Source organism: Phyllobates terribilis, unplaced genomic scaffold, assembly GCF_046119375.1.
Source record: "Phyllobates terribilis strain yellow unplaced genomic scaffold, ASM4611937v1 Scaffold_2__4_contigs__length_985480577, whole genome shotgun sequence".
In the NCBI taxonomy this organism is placed as follows: domain Eukaryota; kingdom Metazoa; phylum Chordata; class Amphibia; order Anura; family Dendrobatidae; genus Phyllobates; species Phyllobates terribilis.
Window position 1 is genome coordinate 491,932,640 of NW_027362762.1, and position 19,111 is coordinate 491,951,750.

Below are 19,111 nucleotides of genomic sequence, written 5' to 3' on the forward strand. Positions count from 1 at the left end.
ATAGACGTGTCCTTTTTAACAATAAATTCCTAATTACGTTTGTAACCGTATCAACCTGTGAACCAATAGAATCCAAAGCCGTAGCACCACTGTTACCAAAAACTTCAATAATTTGTCCCTGCCAGGATAGTTCCCTGGCTTTAAGGTCCATATTCAGAGTAGACGGAGCCTGTGCAAAACACAGTAGAAATATCAGATATATACAACACTGAATGTAGCAGTATAAGACACTGACCATATTCAGACCCGCAAATCAGCAGGCCGATCAATAATCGTGTACTTATTATATGGACCAATGTGGAATGGCAGACCAATCGGTAAGACACATGAATAAAGAGAACCACCGAATGATAGGTCCAATCGAACAAAAGTAATTAATTAAATACCTTTATTAGAGTTATGGTTAAAGTGACACTACATGCACAAGGAAAGCCGCATTACAGTGACCATACAATGTTGTTATATTGCAATGTGTGCTGGACTATAGAATATACTGGTGAATACCAGGGTAGGTAAATACAAAACAGATGATCAGTTATATTATAGATGGAAAAAAGGAGCAAAATAGGCTTGGATCACCAAATAAAAAACTCCAGGTAGCATATGAATGGCCAAATCATGTATACATATTTAACAATATGGAGAGGAAAATTCCTATGTACTCCATATCAATGACCATTCATGTGCCCCATACACATCTATGTAATAATCAAGGTAATCAAAATACTGACTCAGATCATAAAAGAGTTAAGAGTATATACCTGCACACTAGTCCAGCGTATGTAGACGGCACCAAGCGGCGTAACCCCGACGCGCGTTTCGGACACACGTCCTTCGTCAGGGGGTAGCGTCCATTTGAACCAGCGTGTATAAGAATACTGATATGACCAATCAACAAGCACCGGATAGCCTACGTAATCAAGGCCACCCGCAATCATTATCTAAATCGGGGCGGGCGCGTGCAGCTGTGTGTCAGCCGATGTATACAAGCAGCGTTCTACATTCACGCATGCGCCGGCCGGAGGGACCGGAAGTCGCGGGCATCGCGTCATGCATCAGCTGACGTCGGGAACACACATGACCCGGGTCACCTGATGCATAGAGACACGTGACCGCAGCCCCACGGAGCACAGACAGTGCATGCGTGTAACGCCTACCCGTAGCCATGGGCACCAATCTGTCCTCCATATCGTATCTGCAACGGGAGATCAAGAAGGCAGGACGAAGAAAGGAGCGAGAGGAGAGTGGAAGCACCACAAAAGGAGAATACACACCAGGGGAATAAAGGTTAATATGTGAAAATGTATAATGTGGATAAGTGCAATACTAAATAAAGTGAACCATGCATATTCATATAAATATAATATTATATTGAATCCATATGTAGGCAATATTTGAAGAAATGTGTATAAAAAAGAGAAAATTATAAATACATGTTATTATTAGTATAGTGAACATATGGTGTGCAATTATATAAGAGACCTGAAGTGGCCATATAAAAATTATTATGATGTGTATATAAAAGGTACTACAAAGTATATATATACATATATATATATATCTACATATATATATATACCCATATCGTAAAGTGCACTCGTGCAGTGATGTAAATAAAGAGGATAAAAAGAATAAAAAACGGATAAAAGACAGTCGTATGTTTAGAGATAATATTAAGGGGAGATGGTATAACCCCATAAGGAGAGCATAGGTTTGACCAGATATATACAGAAGAGAGCATTTTATAGATTGTATAGATAAATAAGAGAGCCCATACAGAACTCGCATATATTAATATATGCACCAATATGCCATATCACTATGCATATATGTATGTATACAGAATATAAAATATGTATACAGAATATAAAGGGAAAACCGGAAAAGGAAAATAAATCATACTGATATATGTCATCTATGAACCTATATATATGTATACAGATTATATGTGTTTCCCTGGCCATATAGTATATTGGTTAAAGCAGGTCAGTAGTAAATGAATATAGAGAGATCATACATCTATAAAATAAAGAATAATAGATAATGACAATGACGTGAAAAAATACATATATACGCAGTGATATGTGCTTATCTCTTCATAAAATTACACATATTACAATGCATACATACAATGATCATACGACATAATTAAAGGAAAAAGAGAGCAATATAGTGACAGCTTCCAATCTTCAATCCCGGAATATATCATGACACTGGGATCCCACTCCGGTGCTAGATCAAACGCCACATCAGAAATGAACTACAAAAGGAAATAATTAAAATTAATATCATACAGAGGATTAAAACTATTAAAACCAAAAAAATTCTTTACTGCTGGCATCTTCGTCACACCCCCCAGCAATGATTCGGTCGATACCGGTGGGCCAATTCCTCAGATTAAGGAGAATCTGCTCTAGTGATGCAGATTTTATACAACAGGCCGATACACTGAAGATGAGATTTCTGGAGAGAGGTTATAGTCGTCGTTCCGTCAAAAGGGCACTTAATAGGGCTAAACATACCTCTAGACATAATGAATTGTATTCAAATAAAACACAAATAATGAATAGGACTGTTAGATTTATCACACAGTACCATGGTCAAATTAATCTGATGCGTTACTTTTTGGATAAATCTTGGCCCATTTTACAATCTGATCCTGTGCTCTCCAGGTATCTGAGCCCGAAACCCAATATTACTTTTCGTCGGTCACGTAACTTACGGGATGATTTAATGAAAAGTCACTACATCAATGAAAGAACATCTTTTATGTCTAAAGCAAAACCACCCAAAGGCTGTAGACCCTGTGGAAAATGTGTGGCCTGTCCAAATGTGGGGCGATCCGACACATTTCAAAGTTCGGACGGACTAACAGTGTACAATATCCAACACTTCATTACATGTACCACAACTGCAGTGGTATACTATGCCACTTGCCCATGCTCACTAATCTATGTGGGATTAACAACCCGCCAATTGAAAGTTAGGGTACGTGAGCATGTCCTCGGTATCATAGCAGCGAAAGAAATCAATGACCTATTCCACTTGAAGACACTACCGAGACACTTCAAGGTATTCCATGGGTGTGATGCCTCATCGCTTAAAGTAATCGGGATTGATGTGGTTCCATTTAACATTAGAGGGGGCAAGATAAGTAAATTCTTGGCCCAGCTAGAAACAAGATGGATCTGGACATTGAAAACTGTCTGCCCTCTGGGGCTCAACGAAAATATTAGTTACGTTCCATTCCTGTGACCAATTTAGTCCTTGAACCTGCTTTTTTGGTTTTAATAGTTTTAATCCTCTGTATGATATTAATTTTAATTATTTCCTTTTGTAGTTCATTTCTGATGTGGCGTTTGATCTAGCACCGGAGTGGGATCCCAGTGTCATGATATATTCCGGGATTGAAGATTGGAAGCTGTCACTATATTGCTCTCTTTTTCCTTTAATTATGTCGTATGATCATTGTATGTATGCATTGTAATATGTGTAATTTTATGAAGAGATAAGCACATATCACTGCGTATATATGTATTTTTTCACGTCATTGTCATTATCTATTATTCTTTATTTTATAGATGTATGATCTCTCTATATTCATTTACTACTGACCTGCTTTAACCAATATACTATATGGCCAGGGAAACACATATAATTTGTATACATATATATAGGTTCATAGATGACATATATCAGTATGATTTATTTTCCTTTTCCGGTTTTCCCTTTATATTCTGTATACATATTTTATATTCTGTATACATACATATATGCATAGTGATATGGCATATTGGTGCATATATTAATATATGCGAGTTCTGTATGGGCTCTCTTATTTATCTATACAATCTATAAAATGCTCTCTTCTGTATATATCTGGTCAAACCTATGCTCTCGTTATGGGGTTATACCATCTCCCCTTAATATTATCTCTAAACATACGACTGTCTTTTATCCGTTTTTTATTCTTTTTATCCTCTTTATTTACATCACTGCACGAGTGCACTTTACGATATCGGTATATATATATATGTAGATATATATATATATATATGTATATATATACTTTGTAGTACCTTTTATATAAACATCATAATAATTTTTATATGGCCACTTCAGGTCTCTTATATAATTGCACACCATATGTTCACTATACTAATAATAACATGTATTTATAATTTTCTCTTTTTTATACACATTTCTTCAAATATTGCCTACATATGGATTCAATATAATATTATATTTATATGAATATGCATGGTTCACTTTATTTAGTATTGCACTTATCCACATTATACATTTTCACATATTAACCTTTATTCCCCTGGTGTGTATTCTCCTTTTGTGGTGCTTCCACTCTCCTCTCGCTCCTTTCTTCGTCCTGCCTTCTTGATCTCCCGTTGCAGATACGATATGGAGGACAGATTGGTGCCCATGGCTATGGGTAGGCGTTACACGCATGCGCTGTCTGTGCTCCGTGGGGCTGCGGTCACGTGTCTCTATGCATCAGGTGACCCGGGTCATGTGTGTTCCCGACGTCAGCTGATGCATGACGCGATGCCCGCGACTTCCGGTCCCTCCGGCCGGCGCATGCGTGAATGTAGAACGCTGCTTGTATACATCGGCTGACACACAACTGCACGCGCCCGCCCCGATTTAGATAATGATTGCGGGTGGCCTTGATTACGTAGGCTATCCGGTGCTTGTTGATTGGTCATATCAGTATTCTTATACACGCTGGTTCAAATGGACGCTACCCCCTGACGAAGGACGTGTGTCCGAAACGCGCGTCGGGGTTACGCCGCTTGGTGCCGTCTACATACGCTGGACTAGTGTGCAGGTATATACTCTTAACTCTTTTATGATCTGAGTCAGTGTTTTGATTACCTTGATTATTACATAGATGTGTATGGGGCACATGAATGGTCATTGATATGGAGTACATAGGAATTTTCCTCTCCATATTGTTAAATATGTATACATGATTTGGCCATTCATATGCTACCTGGAGTTTTTTATTTGGTGATCCAAGCCTATTTTGCTCCTTTTTTCCATCTATAGTATAACTGATCATCTGTTTTGTATTTACCTACCCTGGTATTCACCAGTATATTCTATAGTCCAGCACACATTGCAATATAACAACATTGTATGGTCACTGTAATGCGGCTTTCCTTGTGCATGTAGTGCCACTTTAACCATAACTCTAATAAAGGTATTTAATTAATTACTTTTGTTCGATTGGACCTATCATTCGGTGGTTCTCTTTATTCATGTGTCTTACCGAATGGTCTGCCATTCCACATTGGTCCATATAATAAGTACACGATTATTGATCGGCCTGCTGATTTGCGGGTCTGAATATGGTCAGTGTCTTATACTGCTACATTCAGTGTTGTATATAGGTTGAGATCTCGAAAGATGAGACACCCCCTCCTCCCAACCCAGGGCCCACAGCAACGTCCCACTCACGCCGCTGCCGCCGGCCTCCGGCAGCAACAACCCTGCCTCCTGGGACCTGTTAGGCGTCAGGCATATTTTGCCACCCTTGAAATTGTTCCACAAAAATGATTCCAATTACACATGTTTTGTTATACTCATGTTTATTTTCTGTATGTGTATTGGAGCAATATAAACAAACAGAGAAAAAAAGGCAAATTGAATATCATTTTACACAAACCCCAAAAATGCTTTTTTTTGTGTGAAATTGTTGGCACCCTCAACTTGATATTTGGTTGCACACACTTTGGAATAAATAACTGCAATCAATCACTTCCTATAACTATCAAAAAGCTTCTTACACATATAAACTGGAATTTTGGACCACTCTTCTTTTGAAAACTGCCCCACGCCTCTCATATTTGAAGAGTGCCTTCTCCCAATAGCAATTTTAAGATCTCTCCACAGGTGTTCAATTGGATTTAGATCCGGATTCATTGATGGCCACTTCAGAGCTCTCAAGCGCTTTGTTTCCATCCATTTCTGGGTGCTTTTTATGTTAAATATGTTTGGGGTCAGTGGTGGACCTACCGCCCGTGCAGCCGGTTCATTGAACGGGGGCCCCCGAGGGAGAGGGGGCCCCTCCAGCCTCCAGCAGGGCCGCCATCAGGGCATGACTGCCCTGACTCCAACATGGGGCCCGGCCGGTCGGGGCCCCCTCGGAGCCCCGTTGGGTCTCCCCTCTTGTGCGTCTCCTCATGGGCCCCCCTGCAGGACCCCCCGCCGTCACATGACCGGCCCCATGCTGAGCGCAGGGACATCTCCGGTCATGTGACGGCAGCCAGCACAATACTTACCCCTCCCCGTGCCTCCTCAGCATTTTCCGCGTCCTCTGACTGTGACGTCTCAGGTCAGAGGGCGCGGTGACATGTTTACACCGCGCGCGATTTCTCCTGCGATGTCACAGCGGGAAGACGCGCACAATGCTGGAGTCCGGATCAGCATCAGGTGAGAAGTGAGGTGAGTATTTGATTTTTTTTTTTTATGTATGGGGGCATGGGGCATTATATGGTGGGAGGAGAGTGTGTGTGACATCCTGCATGGGGCAGTATATGGGGGGGTGACATCCTGCATGGGGCATTATATGGGGGGGTGTGACATCCTGCATGGGGCATTATATGGGGGGGTGACATCATGCATGGGGCATTATATGGGGGGAGAGGTGACGTCCTGCATGGGGCATTATAAGGGAGGGGGTATGACATCCTGCATGGGGCATTATAAGAGGGGAAGGGGGAATTGACATCCTGCATGGGGCATTATATGGGGGAGGGGGAGGGGGGCATTGACATCCTGCATGGGGGCATTATATGGGGGTGGGTGGGGGTGTGACATCCTGCATGTGGCATTATAAGAGGGGAAGGGGGGAAGTGACATCCTGCATGGGGCATTATAAAGGAGGGGGGTTACATCCTGCATGGGGCATTATAAGAGTGGGAGGGGGGAATTGACATCCTGCATGGAGAATTATATGGGGGTGGGGGGGAGTCTGACATCCTGCATGGGGCATTATAAAAGGGGAAATGACATCCTGCATGGGGCATTATAAGAGGGGAAGGGGGGAAGTGACATCCTGCATGGGGCATTATAAGGTAGGGGGTGTGTGACATCCTGCATGGGGCATTATAAGAGGGGGAGGGGGGAATTGACATCCTGCATGGGGCATTATAAGGAGGGTGGGAGTGTGACATACTGCATGGGGCATTATAAGGAGGGGGTGTGTGACCTCCTGCATGGGGCATTATAAGGGAGGGGGTGGTCTGACATACTGCATGGGGCATTAAAAAGGGGGGAAGTGACATCCTGCAAGGGGGATTATATGGGGGGGAGAGGTGACATCCTGCATGGGGCTTTTTATGGAGGGTAGAGGTGACATCCTGCATAGGGCATTAAAAGGGGGAACAGCCTGCATGGAGCATTATAAGGTGGGGGGCAGCCTGTATGGGGCATTATGTGGGGGTTAACAGCCTGCATGGAGCATTATATGGGGGCCAGTATCCTGTATGGAGCGTTATAAGGGGACCTGCATGGGGCCTTATAAAGAGGGGGGGTACATCCTGCATGGGGCATTATAAAGAGAGGGGGTGACATCCTGCATGGGGCATTATAAAGAGAGGGGGAGACATCCTGCATGGGGCATTATAAAGAGAGGGGGTGACATCCTGCATGGGGCATTATAAAGAGAGGGGGGTGACATTCTGAATGGGGCATTATAAAGAGGGGGGGTGACATACTGCATGGGGCCTTGTAAAGAGGGGGGGTACATCCTGCATGGGGCATTATAAAGAGGAGAGGTGACAGCCTGCATGGGGCAATATAAGGGGTGGAACAGCCTGCATGGGGCAATATAAGGGGGGGGGGACAGCCTGCATAGTGCATTATGTGGGGGGAACAGCCTGCATGGAGCATGATAAGGGGGGGACACAGCCTGTATGGGGCATTATGTGGGGGGTAACAGCCTGCATGGAGCATTTTAAGGGGGGGACAACCTGTATGGGGCATTATGTGGGGGGTAACAGCCAGCATGGAGCATTATATGGGGGCCAGTATCCTGTATGGAGCATTATAAGGGGACCAGTATCCTGTATGGAGCGTTATATGGGGGCCAGTATCCTGTATGAAGCTTTATAAGGGGACCAGTATCCTGTATGGAGCGTTATATGGGGGCCAGTATTCTGTATGGAGCCTTATATGGGGGCCAGTATTCCGTATGGAGCCTTATATGGAGGCCAGTATTCCGTATGGAGCCTTATATGGGGGCCAGTATTCCGTATGGAGCCTTATATGGGGGCCAGTATTCCGTATGGGGCCTTATATGGGGGCCAGTATTCCGTATGGGGCCTTATATGGGGGCCAGTATTCCGTATGGAGCCTTATATGGGGGCCAGTGTTCCGTATGGGGCCTTATATGGGGGCCAGTATTCCGTATGGGGCCTTATATGGGGGCCAGTATTCCTTTATGGAGGCTTATATGGGGGCCAGTATTCCGTATGGGGCCTTATATGGGGGCCAGAATTCCGTATGGGGCCTTATATGGGGGCCAGTATTCCGTATGGGGCCTTATATGGGGGCCAGTATTCTGTATGGAGCAATATATGGGGCCCATAATACTGTATGGAGGGCTATGTGGTGCCCATTATACTGTACGAGGACTATGCGGGGTCATTATTCTGTATGGAGCAATATATAATGGGGCCCATAAAACTGTATGGAGGACTTAGTAGTGTCCTTAATACTGTATGGAGGACTATATAGTCCGGTCTGCACTGTGTGCTGCGAGGATTCGCCGGTTTCTGAGCTATTGTGGAATTTACAATAGATATCACTTATGTAATGTAAAAAGTGAAATCTTTGCATTGTACTATATATATAGATTTCTCTGCGGTATCTGTGCATCATGAATCGTGGTATGTATTAAAGGTGCCCACTGAGACTCTTTCGCCCGTGGCCCAGAAAAACCTGGAGCCGGCCCTGGTCATGACTATAAGTTTTGTTGCAAAAATGAAAAATTGCTGATAAAATTTTACCCCTTTAAACTTCCTAACAAAAAAAAAATAAGTTTCAAAAATGTTGATTAAAATTTTCCACTAACATGAAGTACAATGTGTCATGAAAAACATTCTCAGAATCACTGGGATTTGTTGAAGAATTCCAGAGTTAATACCTCATAAAGTGATACTGGTCAGAATTTAAAAGTTTGGTGAAAATAGGCTTGGGGATGAACGGGTTAAGGGGCTGCATGGGCTATTTCATCATTAATCCATCGTCAATTAAGCAGGTAAAATGTCAAAGGAGGTCTGAATGGAAGAGAAACAGAGCATTATTAGGTTGAAAAGAAGAAGAAATCCATCCGAGAGATAGCAGAACTGTTAGGAGTTGTAAAATCAACAGTTTGGTACGTTCTGCAAAAAAAAAATATTGTACTAGTTAGGTTGAGAACTCAAAAAGGCCTGGAGGTCCACGGAATACAACTGTTAGGAGGGCGGTTGCAGTCAACTTTATTTAAATGGAACGCAACCGACCCCGGGGTCCGCGATGCAGCCAGGTGGGCTGCTGCCGAACACTTTCCAGGTGAAAAGGTGCACAACCAACTTAAACGATAAGCCCTTCCGTGTTACAGCACACAGGAATCGGTATAACGGTTCGCACGATCTCCGTTAGCAGCACGTGAGATGAGCGACCGGAAACTATCTGTAGCCCTGTTACAGATACTACTCTGGCGGCGCTAGGATGCGTGTGTGACCGCCAACGGGTACACGTGCCCCCAGCCGGCGTGCTACCAGACTGATGGGTTCAACTCCACGTGGCGAACCGGCGTTAGCCGTGCACAGGACGTCTGCAGGCTGCTCGGGGTGATAGGCGACCCCTTTGGCTAAGCCAGGCTGCCAGGTGAAGCTACCTGCCTCTATGGAGCTAACCTGCCTCTATGGAGCTAACCTGCCTATGCGACCTGTGCTAATCAGCCGAGCGAACTCTGGCATCGGCAGGCCACGGAGTGAACAGCTAGGGAGCACGTGGAACAGAGTTGTCCACACAACGGCATCACTTGCTCATATGATCAGAGCGTGTCGCCATGTTTGTGGGCGGGCCTTTTAAAGACTAAGCCCTGCCCACCGACGCTCCATTGGTGACTTTACCTGTGGACCAATCAGGCGGTGCCAGGTCACCGGGTCAGGTGGGTACCAACCCACCAATCATGATCCGCTAGGTCACAGGCATGCTCAGTGCGGAAAATCCTGGACTTAGATTCCACAAGCCCTGTCTCCCTCTGCAACCCAGGCTTAACATTTCTAGGCACAACTACCTGGGAGATAAACAGTGCTCGCGGACCAGCTAGGCGTTGAGGCTGACGGCGATGCTGAGCAGCATCAGCCCTGGCTGGACCGAAATGGGTGACTACAGAAGGTCCTGTACCCATTTCGAATCCAGCACCAAACCGACGCCTAACAACAACAGTGGTGGATGATCACAGAATCCTTTCCGTGGTGACGAAAAACCTCTTCAAAACATCCACCCAAGTGCAGAACACTCTCCACTAATTAGGTGTTTCTGTATCTAAGCCTACCATAAAGAGAAGACTTCATGAGACCAAATGCAGAAGTTTCACCACAAGGTGCAACCCATTAATCAGCCTTAAAAATTAATTAGACTTTGCAAAAAAAAAATCTAAAGAAACCAGCCCAGTTCTGGAAAAGCATTCTTTGGACAGATGAAACGAAGATAAACCTGTACCAAAATGATGGGAAGAAGCAAGTATGGAGAAGGCTTGGAGAGGCTCATGATCCAAAGCTCCAAAGCACAGGACATCCTCTGTAAAACATGTTGGAGGCGGTTTGACTTCCAATGGCACTGGGTCACTAGTGTTTATAGATGATGTGACTGAAGGCAGAAACAGCTGTATTAATTCTGAAGTGTAGAGGTCTATAGTTTCTGGTCATATACAACCAAATGCAGGGAGGTTGATTGGATGACGTTTCACAGTACCAATGGACAATGATCCAAAACATACTGCGAAAGCAACTCAAAAGTTTTTTAAAGCGAAGAAGGATTCTCTACAAAATATTAGAAATAAACATTTTATTTTTGATAAAGTTAACTTGTTCAATTACTTTTGAGCCTCTGAAATGAAGAGGGTTTGTAGAAAAACTGTTGCAATTCCTAAATGTTTCACAGGATATTTTTGTTCAACCCCTTTGATTAAACCTGAAAGTCTGAACCTCAATTGCATCTCAGTTGTTTCATTTTAAATAAAAAAATTGTCATGCAAAGCCCAAATCATGAAGATTCTGTCACTTTCTAAATATTTCTGAAACTAACAGTATGTAGTATATGTAGAGACCAGTACAGTACATGTAGAATTGGTAGAGAGCAGTGTTGAGCAGTATGTTCTGTTAATCCTTTCGGCGAGTATGCTCGGGCGAGCACCAAGTAGTTACAGCTGCTCGGTGTTATGTTTAAATCACTCCCGTGTGCATGATTTGCGACTGTTTGACAGCTTTATTACATGTGTGAGGAATGATTGTTTCTTTTGGATTCCTCACATGTAATAAAGCTGTCAAACAGATGCAAATCATGCACATGGGAGTGATTTAAACATAACTCTGAGCAGCTGTAACTACTCGGTGCTCGGCCGTGCATACTCGCCGAAAGGGTTAACAGAACATACTCGCTCAACACTAGTAGAGAGCAGTGTTGTACATGTAGTTGTGGTTATACAGCAATAAACTACATGAAGTATGGGTAAGAGATTAGTAAACTACAGTATTACTTCAAGTTAAAATGTTAAAGTGGTCTTAAAGTAAAGCACATATAGAACAGGTAAAGTTCAGTACAGTTCATATATAGCAGAAGAAAATCAGCCCATCTATCACATAAAGGAGTCTTTATTGAAGAATCATAAAAAAACTATTAAAAACAGTTGGATCCATCATGGATTGTAACACTGACGAGTTTCTTATGTCTATTGCGCCCTTAGTCATACTAAAAGTGTCAGTGTTATGATCCATGATGGATCCATCTCTTTTTAAAAAAATTGTATGATTCTTTAATAAAGACTACTTTATCATATGGATGGGTGTGCCGTATTCCTTTTCCTTCGCTAATCATCGGCTGTGCATCACCAGCAAGATTTGGCACAAACTCATCAGTGTCCCGGTTTACTTTATATAACTTCACCAAGGTGAGCTTCCTTTTTCTTTTCTCTGACCTACAGTACAAGTAGTGCACGTAGAGACCAGTATAGTATATGTAGAATAGGTGAAGAGCAATGCAGCACATGTAGTATAGGTGGAGAGCAATGTAGTGCATGCAGTTGCGGTTACGCAACACCTAAGTACATGAAGTATGGGTAAGAGCAGTAAACTACAGTATTCCTTCAAGTTAAAAAATTAAAGGGGTCTTAAAGTCATATAGAAATGTAAAACATCATAGAATTTTTTAAAATAAAAAAGTCATACTAATAGCATGAATATCATATCACTAAATAAACTCTCTTCATTTATGGGGGTTATTATGGTTGCTGTTTGGAATTCTCCATGATGAAAACAATCATTATTGAATCTGATCTATTATGCTATGAATTAAAGTGTAACTACTTTTTATTTACAGTATACAATAATTTCTATGTTTCTAAAGTTCTCTTATTATGAGATAAAATGGAAAGTTACATAATTCAAAGTTGGGATGATGTGGAAGGTTATGATAACAAGAAGATAATTTAATTGGGAAAGCAAGGAAACCGAGAACAGTGTGGTGAGCGATATCATATGGCTACGCAGTGGTGCTAATAAGAGGCTCAAGACTGTGTTAACGTCTCAGTCATTTACTCGAGTTGTCATTATATCATAAGAATTAACGGTTGCTATAGTGTAATTCTGGAGAAAGCACAGCCGACTCATAAACACTTGCTATAATTGTAATGTTGAACCAGCAAACCACAGATAGACCGAGATGATAATTGGAGATGATTACCTTTGACACTTATGTTTCCAACGATTGTAAAAGCTTGTTTTCAAGGAAATGTTTACTTCTGTATAGTTGTAAGTGCTAATTTCTACCTGATAAAGATTAATAAAGTAAGCAGCAGCATGCATGTCTGCAGATTCTCTTCATCTTTCTAAATTAGCTCTATTTATTAGACTTAGTTAACACTTAAGAAAAATCGTGATTAGCACTTATCGGTGCACAGCTCCAGCGAAGGGAACCAGATTAATGTGTGCATGAGCTGCTACGCTAAGTTCGCTGTCAGTTTGGCAGCTAATTACACCCTGCAGTGCCTGTGGACGGTAGAAGGAAGATACTGATGTAGTTCTACCAGTCTGGCATAGTAGATGGTAATTATGTGCACCCTAGCTAATTAATGTTTGTTTCTTATGCCACATCATCATATACTATAATCCCCTATGCGTAGTAGTATTTTGTTTTATCACTATATTTCAGCAATGTGGCTCTGAATATAAGGAAGATATTAAAATATTCATATGTTGCATTGTTGCCCATAATTTTATTCTTATTTTTTTAAACCTTAAATTAAGCATCAGGAAAATCGATACTAATGTAAATGTCTGATATTGTCATAAAAATACATGATCAGTATTGAATAAGCATCACCATTTCACCAAAGGTTGAATATGAAATATATATAAAATAATAATTTGTAATAAATATAAAATAAAAATATAAAAGGGCATAACTAGAAGTGGCTGGGCCTCAAAGGAAACTTGGACAAGCATGATCATTTATTAGCACCATTTGTAAGGGCAAGGTTTTGAAGAGAAAAAAAACAAACAATTGCACTTCATGGGGTATTGTCTTTGCATTCAATAATAATGAAGGACAGGTGGTACAAGTGTATACTCATCTAGTGGTGTTCTGCAACCAGTGCTCAACAACCATAACTGCTTGATAGGAGGAGAGTTTTTTGCCTGGTATCTGGTCTGATGTCACATGGAGCACCACTAATTAGTCATATACGAGTATAATATATTTTAGTGATGCATCATTAAAAGTGGGGTATTCAAGTAGTTCCTTTTATATAAAGAAGACATCAAATTAATTCAAGAGTTCAAATACATTGAACACAACTGTAAAGGAAGTAGAACACAAAACATTTGGGTTACTCCCAATTAGAGATGAGGGAATTTACTTGAGTAGAATTTAATTCTTCTTCAATTTTACAGAAATTGTATTCTTCAGAATTTGGATTATTTGCTTATCACAATTTCAGAAAAATAATAGTCAACTGGCCTCCATTTGGCTGAACCATAGATTAACCTTAAATGTTAAACTTATCTCATTGCTCACTTGTCCTGCCACTCCCACAGTCTGCAGTCAGTTCTTCCACCCTCTTCTTCTTACATTTCCCCATGGCACGCATCTTCTTCAGTCTTCTTTCCACTGGGCCACACTCTCCAGCATGACTAGTACTCTGACCTCCATGCACGCCATGCCGTCACGGCACACTTCATGATGTCGCGACATATGTCTCCTGATGCCCTGTTTAGAACGAAAGTGGAATTTGTTCTGACATCGTCATGTCATGTGCCCTGACAGCATGGCTGCAGGGACATCAGGGGCCTAGTATGCCAGAAGCCATGGCCCAGCATGAATCAAGCTAAATAAATGCATGTAACGGGAAGGGAAAAAAAGAAGACATGCAGTGGACCGGACGGCAGTGTTCAGGTGAGAATTGAGGTGAGCATTAACTTTTTTTGGTATTCTTCTTTTATTATGCTCAAGGACCAATACAGAATCAAGAGTATAATAAGGAGCATTCAATTAATATTGAATAATTTTTATGAGAATTAAATTCCTCTGATAATTGGTGTCATTAACTAAATTCCAATCTCTGCAGATTCGAACATCTCTACTCTCAACCCCTGCACAGAACCCAAATACATTGTAATGTGTACTCCAATGGAGCAGCTGCTCTTAGCTAGCATCAGGCACCTCCTGGGCTTTGCCAGTACTTCAGTCTTTCAATGTGACACTCACATCATCATGTACACGCAATGTCTTCATTCTCCTGTAGAAAGAAAAACATGGATTTAAACAGTGCTACAAGAACTGAATATTCTCTCAGTAAACTTAAAGGGCAGCTATTTAGATGATTTTTTTAGATATTATAAGGGCTTCAAAGTGCTGCTGATTGGTGGGGTTTTCAAGGACCCGACCAATTGCTCAAAACACTGCCATAAAGTGCACAGTTCCTACGTAAGCCAAGTGCCTACTAAATTGTATGGGTCTGTACACTGCTGAGAGTGTTGTATGGACCCAAAGTCTTACTATTGAGTCCGGCCCAGGGCTCTAAAGCAGTGTCTCAACCTAAAAAAAATATATATACGGTACATATACAGTATTTAAAAAGAAAAATAGTTTTATTAATGAATAAAACATCAAATTCAAATTAAAGGTGTTTACATGATACAAAGACATTTGCTATATAAAACGCGGCACTTACTCAATGCATTTGCAAAAGTGTGAAGAAATAAATATTTGTGGTAAGGAGTATGTTTTTGTTGAATGGAAAGTCATCATCTCAATTACCGGTGTTAACTGTGTTATATACAAAGTGATAAATTGGTTGAGAAAAATAAAAAAACATATTTTAAGTGATCATTAGCAAACCATTACAATATGAAGCTGAAAAAAAAAGATATAATTATTTTTGAACAGTAGGAGATTATGCTTACTGTTCAAGTTTGAGACTGATCGCAAATAAGAAGGATTAAAGGGAACCTGTCACTAGAAAAACACTATTAACCTGCCTATATGGTTGGTTAATAGCATTATTAAAGGGGTTGTCAGTTCTAAATCGATAAGTCTGCAATCACTCTGTGTGACAGCAGACTTATGGATTACTCCAGCGTATGCACTGTGCGCTGCAGGGATTTGCCAGTTTCAGATCCAGGACCGGAGGATATGTAGGAGTTATACATACTTCCGGCCAGTGGGTGCGACCTAGCTGCCATACTCTCTAATCAGCCACGCCTACTGGTCGACCACATTACTTGACTGGGTGTGGCCTCTCTCAATACAAGTGCATGGAGCGAGGCCTCACTCACTGGCTGGGAGTATGCATAACTCATACATACCCTCTGGTTCCAGGTCTGAAACCGGCAAATCCAGAGTGACTGCAGACTAATCGATTTTGAACGGACAACCCCTTTAACCTCCCCCGGTGCCTACACTTAGCTGAACGCTGGGGGGAGAAAATGAACTTTATTTACACTTAAAGGGAGCCTGTCACAAAAAAAAATGCTATTAACCTGCACACATGGAATTAATTTGCAGGTTTAGAGCGTTATTAACCTGCCCAGCTCCCGCACTTAGCCCAACACTGCAGGGAAAAAATAAACTTCATTCCCCCGGCAGTGTTCCGCTTTCAGTCATGGGTGTGGTGCAGGCACATGTTCAATCACCACTCTGAGTATACAGACCCGTGGTTGTAACTGCACCTGAGGCTGGGGGCACGGTTACAGTCGCACTGTCGGTGACTGATCCCGCGCCAGCGCCACCTCTATGACTGAAACTGAAACACTGAAGAAAGTTTATTGTCTCCCTGCAGCATTCAGCTAAGTGTGGGCGCCGGGCAGGTTAATAATGCTATTAACCTGCAGATTAACCCCATGTCTGTAGGTTAATAGCAATTTTTCTGGTGGCCCTTTAAGGGTAAGGCTATATATTTTCAGGTAAAAAAGAAGTGAAAAATTATCCCTTTTTTGGCATCCACAACATTTTTGCTATTGTCAGAAAATGATTAAACAGTTAAGGAATCCCAAATAATCTCTTTGTAAAGGGAGCAAACTGTAGTCCTATTTTGATAGCTGTTTCATGATTGCATCACCTCAAAGAGAGTATACTTTCAGCAAAAGAAGAGTATGGCTATAAAACAAGGTGGGCAACTAGGAGATGTTTTACTGGCATGGCTGTGCAGTGGCAGTGGCAGAGGCAGTAGATATTCAGTAGATAAATAAAACAGGGTAGGCAAGGCGATGTCTGGCATTGTAGAGCGAGTAATGGCAGCTTGGCATCAGTAGAACAATATGGCGCTATAAACATAATGGGCAACCTGGAGATTGTGACTAGAAAGGCAGAGGAGTGGCAGAGGCAGAAGATGTAGGGACAGCAACAGCATCCCTGACAGTAGTAGTACAGTTTAGCGCAATAAATCACACTGTGAAGTCAGAATGAAGAGGGAGTAGATGTCCAGGGTGTAAATGATCTGATGTGCCATCTTGTGATGAGCAAGCACTAAAATGCTCGGGTACTCGTTGCTCGGGTTGGCCCTCCCCGGCGGTCTGCAAAGGGCCTAAAAATTGCCCAAATCGATGGGAAAAGTGCTCAAATGACATGGGAACAGCATGGGGACGACCCGTGGAAGCATCTCTGACTCCCAGATCACTGCTATCAACAATGTTGTCAGAAGTATTACGCCACTTTTACAGACTCACAATCAAACATAGAAAAACGAAACCAAAATGGATTTTACAGGGAAAAATGTTAAGCAACATCCTTTGCAAGGTAATGACTTGTATATAAGGCAAAATGAATAACCAAAACCAAAAATACTCCTCCACACCTTGGGCTATGTTCACACGTAGCGTTTTTGATGTGTTTTTGCACTTTTGCATTGGTTTCAATGGTGAAAAATGCATTCACTGGGAAATGTCATTTTAAAATTGTACTACCTTATCTGGCCATGTGGTGTGTGAGACATCATCAGACACATCCTGTTTAATTTATGAAGGATCGACTCTGAAAGTCGCAAACACTAATATTATAGGGCCATGAGACAGCCCTTACGATACTTAAAGAGCCAGCAGTCAGCTATGCTTTGTTGTTCCCATTATTAAAGAGTGGGTCTCCTATACTGTTATTGCGTATGCAGTGACTGCAAGGGCTGCCAAAAATTTGGACGCACCCCAATACCCCTTTGAAGAGACATAGAGGAGGGTCTCGGTAAAAAAAAATGTTACCATTATAAAGGAGTGGGTCTTCTATAGTGGTAATGCCCATGCAGTGACTGAAAGGGCTGCCAAAATTTGGGAAAAACCCCAATACCAATTTAAAGACAGATAGAGCTGAGCCATATTAATGACATGTTCCCATTAGAAAGGAGCAGGTCTGCTATACAGATATAGAGTATGCAGTGAGTCCAACAGCTGCCAAAATTTAGGAAATACCCCAATAACAATTGAAAGACACACAGAGCTGGGCCACAGTAATGACATGTTCCCATTAGAAAGAAGTAGGCCTCCCATACTGTTTGCCTATGCAGTGAATGCAACAGCTGCCAAAAATTTGGAGGAACTCCAGTGTCCCTTGCAAGATACGTAGAGGTCGGAGGGCCTCCTGAAAACAATGTTCCTATTATTAGGAAGTGGGTCTCCCATACTGTTTGCCTATGCAGTGAATGCAACAGCTGCCAAAAATTTGGAGGAGCTCCAATGTCCCTTGCAAGATACGTAGAGGTCGGAGGGCTTCTGCAAACAATGTTCCCATTATTAGGAAGTTGGTCTCCCATACTGTTTGCCTATGCAGTGAATGCAACAGCTGCCAAAAATTTGGAGGAACTCCAATGTCCCTTGCAAGATACATAGAGGTCGGAGAGCCTCCTGAAAACAATGTTCCAATTATTAGGAAGTGGGTCTCCCATACTGTTTGCCTATGCAGTGAATGCACAAGCTGCCAAAAATGTGGAGGAACTTTAATGTCCCTTTCAAGAGATGTAAAGGTCGGAGGGCCTTCTGCAAACAATGTTCCCATTATTAGGAAGTTGGTCTCCCATACTGTTTGCCTATGCAGTGAATGCAGCAGCTGGCAAAAATTTGGAGGAACTCCAATATTCCTTGCAAGAGACATAGAGGTCGGAGGGCCTCCAGAAAACAATGTTTCCATTTTTAGGAAGTGGGTCTCCCATACTGTTTGCCTATGCAGTAAATGCAACAGTTGCCAAAAATTTGGAGGAACTCCAATGTCCCTCCTTGCAAGAGACGTAGAGGTCGGAGGGCCTCTTTAAAACAACGTTCCCATTTTTAGGAAGTGAGTCTCCCATACTGTTTTCCTATGCAGTGAATACAACAGCTGCCAAAAATTTGGAGGAACTTCA

At 42.1% G+C, this 19,111-nt stretch overlaps 1 long non-coding RNA gene across 1 annotated transcript in view; it reads right to left on the minus strand.

The window, feature by feature from the left end:
* LOC141252840 (uncharacterized) overlaps positions 1-19,111 on the minus strand; it is an 83,716-nt gene that overhangs the window by 35,730 nt on the left and 28,875 nt on the right. The window contains exon 2 of the long non-coding RNA XR_012314127.1: positions 14,995-15,025. This is a non-coding gene — a long non-coding RNA (uncharacterized lncRNA). The remainder of the gene's footprint in view (positions 1-14,994; positions 15,026-19,111) is intronic.